General features: G+C 38.7%; 1 long non-coding RNA gene across 1 annotated transcript; it reads left to right on the forward strand.

Annotated features, from left to right (window-relative positions):
* The first annotated feature begins 2,738 nt into the window (after positions 1-2,738).
* Positions 2,739-10,654, forward strand: LOC105933553. The gene is made up of 4 exons (XR_002428782.2): positions 2,739-2,911; positions 2,992-3,100; positions 4,135-4,473; positions 6,481-10,654. It is a non-coding gene; the product is annotated as an uncharacterized LOC105933553 (long non-coding RNA).
* The last annotated feature ends 3,168 nt before the right edge of the window (positions 10,655-13,822 follow it).

Here is a 13,822-nt window from a genome sequence, read left to right on the forward strand (position 1 = left end):
GGAGGGGATTTGAGTAACTCATTACAGCTTTTAATCCTTCAGCTGCACTTACCATCAAAATTTCTTTGCCTTGCGATACAGCAGGGAAAATATCAGTAGAGTAAATCATTCAAGCACTTCAGCGAAAGTCCTGCATTTAAGGTATTCGAGTCTACAGAGAAATTTGTCACAGAATAAAACTCTGTGTGACTGAGCTGGATTTCCCTGGTGATGAGCAAAAAAGGGAAATAAGCACACGGAGAGGATTTTCCACTTAATATAAGATTTTATGTTTTTGACTTTGCATTTAAGTTTCTACATGTGTATATTTAAAAAGGTTTCTCTACAGCCTCCTCATCTGATGCCTTTGCATAAATAATTTATTTTGCTGTAGCCATGGATTGTCAATAACGTTCATAAATCTAATGGTACTTTGCACTTGCTCTGTCTGCACAGATGAAGGTTCAGTCATCTCACTCACATCATAAATGCCTGAAGTGACTGATATGGCAGGGGACTTGGCCCTACTTTCTGATGAATTTAGCTAACATTTATTTGGCCACCTGTAGGCATTTGTTTGCACATCAATACACAATCAACCTGAGATGGTCAAACAAATATGCAACCATGATATCACAGGGAACAGTCATTCTCATTGTTCTAGTTGCAGAAGTTTTATTTTAAACCCTTCTTCTCAGTACACACTCACTTTAAAAAACTACATTAAATGCTTGATTATCTGACATTTAGCAAATGTGAACATCTCTATAAAAACAGAAAATTAGCCACTTTGCTCTTCTGGATCATACAGGTGTATCAAAACAATGATACTGAACTTAGACAGTGTTGCTGTCCATTGATCTGGGAAGGCTTACAGCCATTCCCAGACAATTTTGAAGTCCATTTTTTCTTCTATAAAAAGAGAGCATATACACAAGAGGAAAACATTTAAGATAGTTGCAGATCTTGTAAGGAGTAGACATCTAATCCACCCTAACATCAGACAGTGTAATAACCAGCCTCCTGTTTATTTAGGCTGTCTGCAGAAAAGCCATTTACTCTAAAATAATCCACAATGGTGCCTGAAAACATCAACAAAGAGAAAAACATATGAAAATATAACACAGGATGTGTACTGTAAAAATGATGTGCTGCTTTGCTGGATAAATGAAATGCATGGTTTGTCATCAAATACATTCAAGGTAGACAATGCAATTGACTTATACCTGGTAAACCTGAAGGGACATCAGAAAACCAATTTAAAAAAACAGAGCAAACATGTAAAAAAATAAGAATGCTTATTAACCGTGACAGATGGCTTGTCAGATGGTGAGAAATGATGAGAAATGGCCAAGGTAAATATAGCAGTCCAAATGATGTCATTAATCAGAGGTTTAAAGCTGTTCGGTAAAATCTGAAAACATGAACTATTAAAATAGCCTTTGGCACCCTATGTTATAAAAAGCTTTTTGACATTTGAATAAAAGAACACAAAATATTTAATGAAGCTAATCTATGTGATCTAAAATGTGTGAGACAAAAATAGTGTGTCAGAGTGAAGAGAGCTTACCGAGAATCATCCTTGCAATTTTACTTCACAGTCCACAACTTTTCTAACTATCCTACAAAATCTGTATCAATAAAACTGCAAAACTTGTGGAAATTTGAAAAATTTACGGGGTAGGATTTTTAATTTTATAAATTTTTTATTTTTTATTTATTTATTTTTATATCTTGCAAGGCATGATTGTCCTTGACAGATTTAATGTAAGAATGTGAATAACTGCTAAAGTAATAATTTTTCCAATTGCTCTCTTGTTGGCCAAGTATATTTAATGTGACGTGTTACTTTTAATTTTCAAACTAAATATTGAAAGGCCCATGTTTTATAATCCAAATATATTGTTCTCTGTTTTGTTTTTTTCTCGGTCTGGTACCATCACACTCTTGAACCTAGTTCCCTATTCATCCAGAGCTTAGATTCCTTTTTATGCTTTTTTTTTAACTGTTTTGTTATTGTATGTCATTGTTCACTTTCCTCTGTGCTTTGTGGCGTTTTAATGCATTAAAAGCTGCTTGCACAAGCTCAGGAAAAGGTTCCGTGTTAGGCTTTTATGCAAGAGATTTTTTAAAGCTGTCGGCTTTTGTTAGAAGAGTTCATTCTGTACAACCAGTCTAAAGAAAAAGCTCGGTATCGTATCGACACAACAATAATGCATTTTGATGTACAACCGTACAAGGTTCACAAACAAGAATTGTCTTAGATTTACGACTGCACTAATTAACTTCCCACTGGTACACCAAGTGAAGGAAACAAGTCCAAGCGTGTCTGTCTGTGTATGTGTGTGTGTGTGTGTGTGCGTGCAGTGGGGGATTTACAACTTCTTACCAGAAATGAGTCATCACTTTACAAACAGACACAATAAAGGTCTTCACAAAGTGCAAGTGGCACTTTAACCCATTACGACATCTCCCCTTTGGCAATGATGGAAAAAGTTGAAAAAAAAAAAAGATTCATATCAGCGGAGCATTTTAGGCAGAAGAATTAACACGACATCAAAGGATCTATAAAAGTCTCTACTTGTCATTTTTTTTCACTGCTTCATGAAAAGCTTTTTATTCTGAGCCTGTGATTTCTCTCTCTCTCTTTCTTTGTCTCTTTCACTTTCTCTCTACAACCTCTCTGTGTCTCTCTCTGCCTCTCTACCATGCCCAGGCATACACACTTTATTGGCAGTCTTCTTGTCTTGTAGGTTTCAGTACACGCCCTCAGGAGTGGCAAGTCGACAGAGGTCCTTCTGTAGCTTTGTAATGATTAACTTTATGTCCATAGGAAGCGTGAAGAAACAAAAAGCATCGGAAGGACTCTGGGACGAGGAGCAGAGGAGTTGAGGAGAAGCAAGCGTCCTCCACAGGTCGGATCCACTCAAATGTAAAGACTTGTCAAGCTCGTGGTTCTGAAATCACAGCTCAGCTTGATATCCTGTAAACTGTCTCACTGTGTGTTTACAGAGCAGCTTTAAATTGAAGCGTCTTGTGGTACAGTGAAATGCGGGAGAGTTGACAATGGAGTTCACAGTGTTTCTCTGCCTTTTGCCTGCATTTACTCTCACAATGCAAGGTAGGTGTACGATCTGTCCTTCTTAACTTCTCAGCATTAAAAATCTTGAAAGAGTGCAGTGTGTGTAGTGATTCTGCTTCATGACCAGGAGTAGTTCCTATTCTCATTAATGTGAACATGCGGTCCACATTTCGTATAGGTTAGCTGGAATTTATTGATCCGCCGTTCATTCAGAGTCACTTCAGTTCTTGTCCTTTTTGAGTCATTCTGCTGATCCATTTGGGATCTTAGTCAAGTCATATGACCCGGTTTGATGTGAGGCAATATGTCTGAATGATAACACACCAGAATAATAGAGTACACAGTTGTGTTTGTGGCCACAAAAGAAGCCTGAATCATTACCTGACCATTAGATGATTTCATGTGCTTGGCACTCTCCAAACAGACTGTGTATTATGGCTAAATAAACCACTCCTTGGTTTGTGGTTTAATCATCTGTCAATTGGCAAACATTAGTTTTGCTGCCATATTCTTTTTAGAGAAAAAAGGCATTCTGTGGACAACCTTTAAAAAAATGTATTGCTTTAGCATTTAACAAACTGGCCTGTCATGAACATTTAAGATGCTAAGAGAGGCCTAAAGATTCTGAGTTGGAGCTCTTGTTTGTTTTGCAATTTCCTTGCTCTTTGGGATGACGCTTCTGGGAATTACAATCCTGAGAAGATTGTGAAATGTTTGAAATGTTCTCTAGTTCTGGTTAATCCTTCTCACTGCAGAATGTGATCTTAAAACAATTTGTATATTGGTTAGCATTCGCAATTGCTTTTCAATAGTCACTGCTTAGTTATTGTATCCTTGACCGTGGGTCACACACCAGTATTGCGCCACACAAACAAACTTGCAAAATTCTTGCTTTTACAGATGATGTCACACATGCCCATGATAAGTCATATTAACTACATTTCATTAATAGCACTTGAGTAAACTTTTCCCAATGACTGAACTTCAATGCTGACAAAAACTAATCTACAATCAACAAGCAGGCAATCTTTGTTGTTAAATATCTGTCTGTATATCTACATGTTCGTCTACAGAGTTGGTGAACTTGGACGTGAGCCCCGTGATTACCACAGAGTGTGACAAACCAGTTGCCCTGCACTGCAATGCATCATCACGTCAGCACGGACTGTCAGTCAAACGCATGGAGTGGTCCCAAGGCAATATGTCTTTGTGTTCTGTGGACAGCCAAGAAACAGTGACCACACTGCAGAGACACTTTCAAAGTACCTTGCACTGCGAGTATAAAGATGGCCGACTTTCCCTGTTCTTTCAAAGTGTGCTGCCTCTGGGGAGTGGAAACATGAGGCGCTACAGATGCAAACTGCACTCCAACAAAGGAGTGGCCCATAACTACACCATAGTGCAGCTGCAAGGTCAGAGTCTATGTTTCAATCCTTCTAGATGAATGTTAAAGTTCCTTGTTGTTTTTTAAAAGGCCATAATGGTAAATGTTTAAAGAAGTCTGAGGATTCAGTTCTACTTACAACAGCTCTGAAAACAGGACTTCATATAGTCCTGTGCATTAGAAATTATGCACTTTGGAGATTTCTGTGAAACACCAGCAACAAATATGTGAAGGTATTACCCATACCACATATGTAGGTAGATGAAGGCTTTGCTTTAAAGAAGCAATAAGTAACAGTGACACCTAGTGTTTCAAATTGGAACAGTACACACACAACTAAGCCTATTATGCCGTTTCCTCAATGGTCCCTTGCCACTGTGAAACCTCACAGAACTTTTACTTAAACAAGACAGGTATATGCTTTTGAATTCTGTTCTATCTCTGGTTCGCTTCTCTTACTGGCTTCCATGATTGCAGATTGCTACTCTTTTGCCAAGATAGAATACCAAATACTGCTCTTTGTTTTGAGAACCCTGGGAACTTTCATATGATTGGCTCAGGAACCAGGAAGTAAACACAGGCTACACTCTGCACCGAAGTAGTTCCGCACTGTACCTCTAATTTTGACACAAAAAAACATGACCAAGACCTTATTAATTGAGAGGAGCGATGGTTTATAGGGAATGTTTCTTCCATCTTGGATGACTAATGAGAATGATTTTGATTAATTTTAGAGTACGTTTCTTATTTATTTCTCCTTTAAACTTGTACAAGTATTTCTTAAGACAAACAGAAATACACTTGCTATATCAATTACGCATTATTATCACCGGGAGGGCACATTTGCCTTCAGGACTGCCTTGGCTCTTTTTAATAAAAAATTCTACTGGATATCAGATACCTTGCTCAGAGATTTTGGTCCATTGTGTCATGATAGCATCCCAGTTGCTGCAGATTTGTTGTCAGCAGGTCTATAATGCAAATCTCCTGTTCCACTACATCCTGAAGCTGCTTTGTTTGGTAGAGGTCTGGGGACTGTGCAGGCTATTGGAATACAGTGGATACATTCCAATGTTCAAGTAACCAGTTCGAGATTGTCTGAGCTTTTTGACATGGTGCATTCTCCTGCTGGAAAGTAGCTGTCAGAAGATGGGCACAGTGGTCCTGAAGGGGTGAACATGGCCACGAATAACACTCTGGTAGGCCGTGGCATTTAAACAATGCAAAGTTTGTGGTTCAAAAACTATCCTCCACACCATTATACCACCTGTCACAAATCTGTTGACACACGGCTGGATGTATGCTTTGGTTATGTCTAATTCTGACCCATACCATCTGAACGACGCACCCAAAATGAAGACTAATCAGACCAGGCAACATTTTTGAAAATCTATTATTGTCCAGTTTATGTGAGCCTGTGCAAACTGTGTGCCTGAGTTTCCTGTCCTTGGTAGGCAGGAGTGGCACTGAACGAGGTATTCTGCTGCTGTAGCCCATCTGCTTCAAGGACTGGCATGTTGCTTGTTCACAGATGGCGATCCTCATACTTTGGTTTTAATGAGTGATTATTAGAGCTCAAACCAGGCTGGCTGTTCCTCACTACCTTTTGAGATCAACAAGAAAAAAGGTTGCGCATGAAACTGCGATGCACTGGATACTTTTTTTTTAATTTTTGGACCATTCTGTGGAAAGTCCAAAGACATTTGTTTGTGATAACTCCAGTGAAGCCGCCATTTCTAAAATACCCATAGCAGCTCATGTGACATCAACAAACATGTCTCATTCAAAATAAACAAAATCCCATTTCTTCCCCATTGTGATGAAATGCTTGTGATTCACCAAGTCTAGATGCCTAGATGCATTCACATCTTGTCATGTGATTGCTAATTATTCATTTGAGATAAGAAGCAATTAAGCACTTATAGCTTATAAAGTGAAACCTGAGTGTTGGTTCAGACAATATTAAGAACTTGCATAATAGGAGACTGCCACATGGAAAACAAATAAATTTCAACACACTTTGTCTTTCTTATAGACTGCTGTGGGACAGTTGATGCTGATCTCAAGAGTGATAGTCCATCCTGCACCTTTAACCAAGTCTACCCAGATGGGGATGTGCACTGGTTTCATGGCTCTCAAAACATCTCAGAAGGATCTGTGACAAAGCACACTGCAAAAAGCATTGATCACCATGGCTGGATGGTCATCCACAGCTGGTTGACCTTTCGTGGTACTCCAGAAAGAAGTTCACACCAGTCATACAACTGTTCCTTGAGAAGCTCAACAACTGGTAAATACATTGCAAGCGCTATAGTTCCGAGACATGGACAACAGACCTTGAAAGGTGCTACAGAAAACAACGCCTGTGATGCCAGGTCGCAGCAAGCTGTGAAGATTGCTTTGGCTATTTTAGTCTCACTCATTGTCACGCTGAAATAAGCAACTGTGCAAAATCATAACATATCTCTGAGCATGATCACACATCAGGGTAAATGATTATCAGTAATAAGACGGTACTGAGTTTGGTTTTACTTTTCCATTCAAAAGCCGGGCAACAAAACACAGACTTGTGTCTGTCGTCTTGTCAGGTTTCAATAGTTTTTATCCTCTTTTTATTTTTTGCCTCAGGTATACGAAAAAAATGACAGGGTGTTGAAAGGGGATAAATAGGATGCTGATAATTTTTAAACTATAAAAGCACTTGGCTGATAGAAGAGCTTTGGACAAGAGAGCGAGGTTTGTTGGTTTCCAGCACGCAACCTAGAATATAATAAGAATAATGTATGTTCACAGAAGCACATCAATCTTGCTGCTGGCAGAGATAGAGCTTCAAGCTAATTTAAGGCTAAAATAATGAATTTTGATATGTGTATTTTTACAATATTTCACAGTAAATTGTATGTGTAGCTGGTGAAGACATTTCTGTATGAGTAGCTTGCAGTGTATATGCTGACCTAATAATAATGTGAATGATTGATTTCATGATAACTTATAGAAGCAAACATGTTTTAGAGTTTAAAATACTTATTTGTGGGGCCACATAAACAGCAAAGGAACAAGTCTGTTTGTGATGTGTGGATAGATGCTGCCCTCTGGTGGTCCAGTAATTTGGAGCAACACGTGGGTTGAAATAAACAATGGAACAGAGATTGGACCTCCTTATCAAAAAGCGCTGCATATTTTGTAGTTGAAATCATCATAGGAAAAATAATATATGTGATTTCTTGATAATTTCACCTCAGGAAAAAAAAAAGAGAGACTGGGAGAACATATCAATTAATGGCTCTATGGCTCTATTATTCCAAATTTTGACAAGCTCAACAACAACAAATACCACATGAATGAAAAGATTTTCCTAAGATTTTTTACTTATCCCATCAGATGGTTATTGTCCAGTGTTGGAACTAAAAACCTGAAACATTGTTTTTGACAAAAAGAAAATCATTTTTTTCCTGGACATGTACAGCAAAAAAAAAAAAAAAAAAAAAACCCTCACAAGCTTATCCCAGACATAATCTTCTCTCCTTTGGTGATTCAGTGCACAGCTCCACTGTGGCCTGTGTCTGGATGCTCACTTCAACAGTTTTCTGCTCAAAGGTTACACAATCCAGGGCCAAAGCCAGAGTGTAGTTTCCACATTATACTGTGACCATTATCCTGGCTGATGCAAAAGTACATGGCAGCAAATAGGGTACATAGTTCAGGGTTCTTGACAAACCAATGTTCTCTACCAGACCAGAAGCAATATCAATATTAAGCTGCTATTTAGCCATCAGGGCCATCAAGAGCACTTGGTTTCTCACAAAAGAAACAGCTCTCAAACCTGGCCATTTGTGTTCATGTTTAACAATAATAACTATTCACAGAAACCACACCACTGCGGTCCCTGCACAGGCAGACTGTGGCTGTGCTTTATTTTATTTGTTTTATTTATACCAACAGGAGTAGAATACAGCGGAGCCCGGTAGTGCGGAATAGGGTAGGGCTGGTGAAAAAGGGGCTAAGGAGATGTAACGCCATCACCAACACCAATTGTGTGTTCTCTATCCTGTTTCTCTGAAATCTGGATGAGTGGCAGGATACGGATACAGCTTCTCTGCATTTGTCTGTTTGAACTATGCTACCTACTTTCTGCTATCCACTGAACCGGACTGGTACACTGCAAAAAGGGAACTAAAATATGTAATATTTTCATGAAATCACTGTATGTTTCCTTCTTTGAGCAGGTAAAAAAGATTATTTGCCAACGGAGTAAGATTCTTTGCACTTAAAAGAAGAACAGTTCATCTCCATCATCTTATTTCAAGAGCAGAATATCTAATTATCTTATTTTAGGGCTAAAAAATACTCATTCCATTGGCAAATCGTCCTATTTAGCTGCTCAAATTGAGGAAAAGTATACTAGTTTAAAGAAAATTGTACTTACTTTTAGTTCCTCTTTTGCAGCATACTGCAGTTTTCCTCACAACTTCCCCATACGTCATTGGGTTATTTTACATAAATGCCCCCGAGCTAAAGCTAACACATCAAACTTAAAAGCCCCAGGCTTTGGTTCACCCCGGGAAACCAAAGCTTTAAATCCTGGGGCTTGCAATGGAAAAGGGGTTTGTACAGCTGTGGTAGGTGATGGGCTTAACTGCAAGTAGTCCTATAAATCAAACACTTTTGAGGTGCCATCACAATCTTGAGCCATTTCTGAGCCTTATTAAAATTGAAGAAATCTAAGAAAGCTATTTTTAATGTATGATAGAGAATTTTGACATGGAATAACAGAAGTGTGCACCTTGTAGATATTTACAAATTTGCTTAGATTTACTATGAAACCTTACGAGCAATCAGCTATGGTAAAAATACATTGTTTTTTTTTTCTCCAGGTCACAAACGCAGCTTCAGGGTAAAAGCTCTTGTTTTGTAACGCCTCAATGCTCCTTGATCAAGTTATATTGGCTCCCTGCCTGTGATGCCACTGAATTGAAGTGAAGGTTGAGCTTTTAAAGGCCAGATTGTTCACACTCATTGGTCAGGGCAAGACTGCAGTGCAGCTGAGGATCATTGTGAGGAAATCCTTCTAGGGGACTTAACCAGTGCAGAGCACACACATGCGTCCATGTACAGACATGTCAGAGTTTAAACCTTGATCTCACAATCACTGATGTGCTAATAACCTGCTTATTCACCTCTAATATAGCAGAAAGATGTCATGCTGCTGTGAGTTTCTAAAAAAGTGAATAAATCAGAGTTTGCTTTAACTGTCCATCCAGTCGGTTGATCAGGGGTCCAACAGATTCATGTCCATACATCTGCGAGGTCTGGAAAGGCACTGATTTATATCATTTTAAAGGCTGCTGACCGAGTGACAACTTACTCCAATTTGTGCTCAGTCACAGTTGATGAGGTGGATCAATACAGCCACCGCATCAAGCAAAATAACTCTGGTGTAACAATGATGTAGTTTCGTGAGGAAAACAGAAATATAATTAACAAATGTCCCTTGTGTAAGTGTAGATGGTTAACATCCGCTAACATGGCGACGGCTCCTATAAATCTGAACATTTTCACTTTGAGTTCTTTAGATAAAGCATCTATTACTGATACTAATGTCAGAGAGCCTAAACCCAAACAATCTGAACTATTCCTTTAAGGCATAAACAAGCACATGCCCTTCAGTGCTTGTTAATTATTGTTGGAGTTCTGTATGAAATTACGACCCACAATGCCTTTTAAAGCCATATCTTTATATATGCATTATAAGGTTATTGCCTGTTTATGCTGAGGAACACACTAGAACTGTTGCCTTCTTTTGTCTATATTTTATAGAGTATGTTCATGGATATCCCATCAGCTAGCTTTCAAAGAAAAATAAATGACATCCAATTAAAGCATGTAAAGGAGATTTCTGTAATTATCTGAATTGAAACTGTCAGAAAGACAGAATTTGATTAAACTTGTGATTTTTTTCCTCACATGAGCATATGTCATTTGTTTTCTTATTGTCATGTTGTGTTTGGATTTTTTTAATACAGGTTAAACACAAAATTGTTGTAAATAACTGCTGGGATTCTTATTTTTGATTACTAAATAAATAAATTCTGTGTTTAATTCACTCCTGCATTACTTTAATCCATTGGAGGCTAAAGTCAGACAAATGTAACATATCATATCCTGTGGCTTATTGAGATTATAAGTAAATAAATAAAAGCAAACTTGAATCACTGTGAATTGGATAGATGGGAATGTGTTAAGCATCTTTTGTGCCTAAAATAGAAGTCTGATCTAAGCTGTACTCATCTTTTCAACTGATGTGCAGAAACCATTTGCATTGTTCTGTGGGTCAAATCAATCAGCCTGTAAAGCAGCTTCTCAATTTAACTTTAAAAACAGTTTTTCTGTCACTAAAAGAGCTTTCGTTGCCATGCCTCTCGAAAACCAAAAGGGATTACCATAAATGGAAGTGTCGGCTGGATTTGCAAAGCACGACTGTTCATTGTTATACACACACACACAAATTAAGGAACATCTTGACAAAAATGCCTTTCTAAAGCCTTGAACAGCTGTATATAAGCTACTACAAATGTGTGCCAACGTACCCGGACCTTCTTATTAAGCAACCACAGAACTGTGGAGGTAGGCTTCGTCAAATCCTGTCCCTCTTCCTGTACTGCCAGACACACTTGATGATGTTGAGATCAGTGCTCACTGGGGGCCATGCCATCACCTCCAGAACTTCTTGTTATTCTACGTGCTGCAGATAGTTCTTAACAACGTTGGCGGTATCTATTGGGTTGTTGTGCTGCTGTAGAATAATCAGACGCCTCCCTGGTAGTACTGAATGATAGATAAGCATCTGTTCGATTTTTCAACATTAAGGACATTAATCATGACGAAATCTCGAGCTCCATTTGTAGACATGGACCCCAGTCTTGAAAGGAACCTCCACCTTGTGTCACGGTTGCCTGCAGACACTCATCTTGAACAAACTGCATTCTCCTACACCCTGAGATGTCAAATTCTGACCCATCAGTTCAGAGCACCTGCTGTCATTTTCTGCACCCTAGTGCTTATGTTTTCTAGCATCGTTGAGTCGCTTGGCCTTGTTTCTATTGTTGGACACAGGACTTTTTGGCTGCAACTCTTCAATGTCAACTACTGCTGGCCAGACCTCTCCAGACTATGGATGGGTGCACCTGGGTGCCACTGATTTCAGCCCATTGTGGGCTGATGGCACTGCTGGACAGCTTCTACTTTCAAAGGAAAATTATAAAATTTCCATCCACTGCACTAAGTTGCCACTGGCTGACCACTGCATCTATGATCCCCAACATTGCTTGTTTCCTTGTGCTTCTTCAAAGGAGCTTGAACAGCACATCTTGAATCACCAGCCTGCTTTGAAATCTTTGTCAGGGAAAGACCTTGCTGCACGCGTAGAAATAAACATTTTAATGATATTTTAATATTATTGAATATGATTGTTACTTTACGTTAAATCCAATACACCTTAAAATCAGGTTCTCTGCCAAGATGAAAGATTTGTTTTTAATAATGAATAACTGATTTTAAGACCATGATGAAAAGTACCTTATTCATCAGTTACAATGCTTAGTCAGAATTTGTTTGCTACACAAACTACATCCTCTCCACTTTCTTGAAGTCTACACTATAAAGTAGATTTTCAGGTATTGCTCTAATGGATGACCTGTGACATCAAACAGTCTTCCATAATATACCCTTGGTAGCAGAATTTGGCTCTTCCTCGGCTGTTTCTGTTCCAATTAAAACTGTGTTTCAACCTACATGGGACACTGATGAACATCAGCACCTGTTTGGTACAATTGCTCGTCATATGCCTGACTACTATCCTATAGAAACCCTGCTTTTTGCTAAGTGTACGTATAAGAATCAATGCTGGTTTGAAGACAAAAGGTAGTAACACCAAATATTGATGTGATTTAAAATTTTCCTTTGTTTTCTTTGCATTTTAGAAATTTATAAAAATAAACCATCCTTAATTATTATTATTTTTTTAGATTTTCAAAACATTCTTAGTTTACAACACCTTTTTATGCCTCCCCACACACACACACACCTTCATACATAAATATATATATATCTATATATATATATATATATATATATATATATATATATATATATATATATAGAAATATACCCAGATATCCTTTCTCCTAAACTGTAGCATCCACCTATGACCACCAGGTGGACCAAGCTAACCACAAAATCTTAAGATTTTCGATTCAAGGGTACAAGATGTTCACAATTTGTTGACAAGGTTTATATAATCTAAAACAGCATTCTTGATATACAACAAAATGCTTGACACTAATAAGCCATGGATAGTTTTATAAAACAGAAGCATTCCTGCATAAATACTTTTCAGTGTTCTCCCCTGATGTTATTGTTGTACGGTTTCTTAACCTTGCGTAATCACAGTTGCTGGTGCTGCAGCTCACAACTGTTGTAACTGAACTTTTTTATTTTTTTTTTGTTTCATGAAAATAAGCCAATAATATTGTAAGGCATCTTGTTGCTTTGTTAACTCGTCTCTGTGTTTGAAGTTTCTTATCTGAGCAACTCATCTGGCAAGTGTACACAGTAGGGGTTGTTAGGTCAGTTTACGGTGATAGGAGTGTATTCTGGGCTTCAGGTCAAGTTCCTATAGCAACTGAGAGGTTTCTTACGGTCTGCCCCAACTTAATTTGTGTGCTTGTGTGTGTGTGTGTGTGTGTGTGTGTGTGTGTGTGTGTGTGTGTGTGTGTGTGTGTGTGTGTGTGTGTGTGTGTGTGTGTGTGTGCGCGCGCAAAACCAAATATCCCACTGGGGTGTTATCTGCTGCCAGCGAGGTTTACATTATCACCCTGACAGCCGGGTGGCCGAGGTTCAGGTGAGTGGCCGTGGTGGGGCATATAGAAAATGAGCGGCAGGAGGGGGCACCAGTTGCATCAGAGAGAAGATAAGAGACTGAAAGACTGAAACAGTGAGCAAGGTTGGGAGGATGCAACAGAAGCAGAAAGGACAGGGACAATGAGGGTTAGGGGGGACACAGAGATAAAAGCCAGTTTATGTCAACAAACCTAAGAGATTTATGTGAAGCACTCACAGGCTTTTACCCAACATTACTGCAAATGTGAGTTGGCTCTGGATTAATTGTCCCAACCTCTGATGTCCACATGGCTAAGTGTTTTGAGCAACAGTTTCTCGAGACTTCTTTGCCTGAAAGTAAATACCTACTGTACGAACTGCCCACACAAAACATGCATATTTCATTTAAGCAGAGCTGGATGATGGGATTTCGATTCCAGAACCAGCATTCACCTCATAAAATTGTCTGTTACCTGGCAACATGTGGAGTGTTTTGTTTG

This window comes from Fundulus heteroclitus, chromosome 5 (genome assembly GCF_011125445.2).
Source record: "Fundulus heteroclitus isolate FHET01 chromosome 5, MU-UCD_Fhet_4.1, whole genome shotgun sequence".
Taxonomy (NCBI): Eukaryota; Metazoa; Chordata; class Actinopteri; order Cyprinodontiformes; family Fundulidae; genus Fundulus; species Fundulus heteroclitus.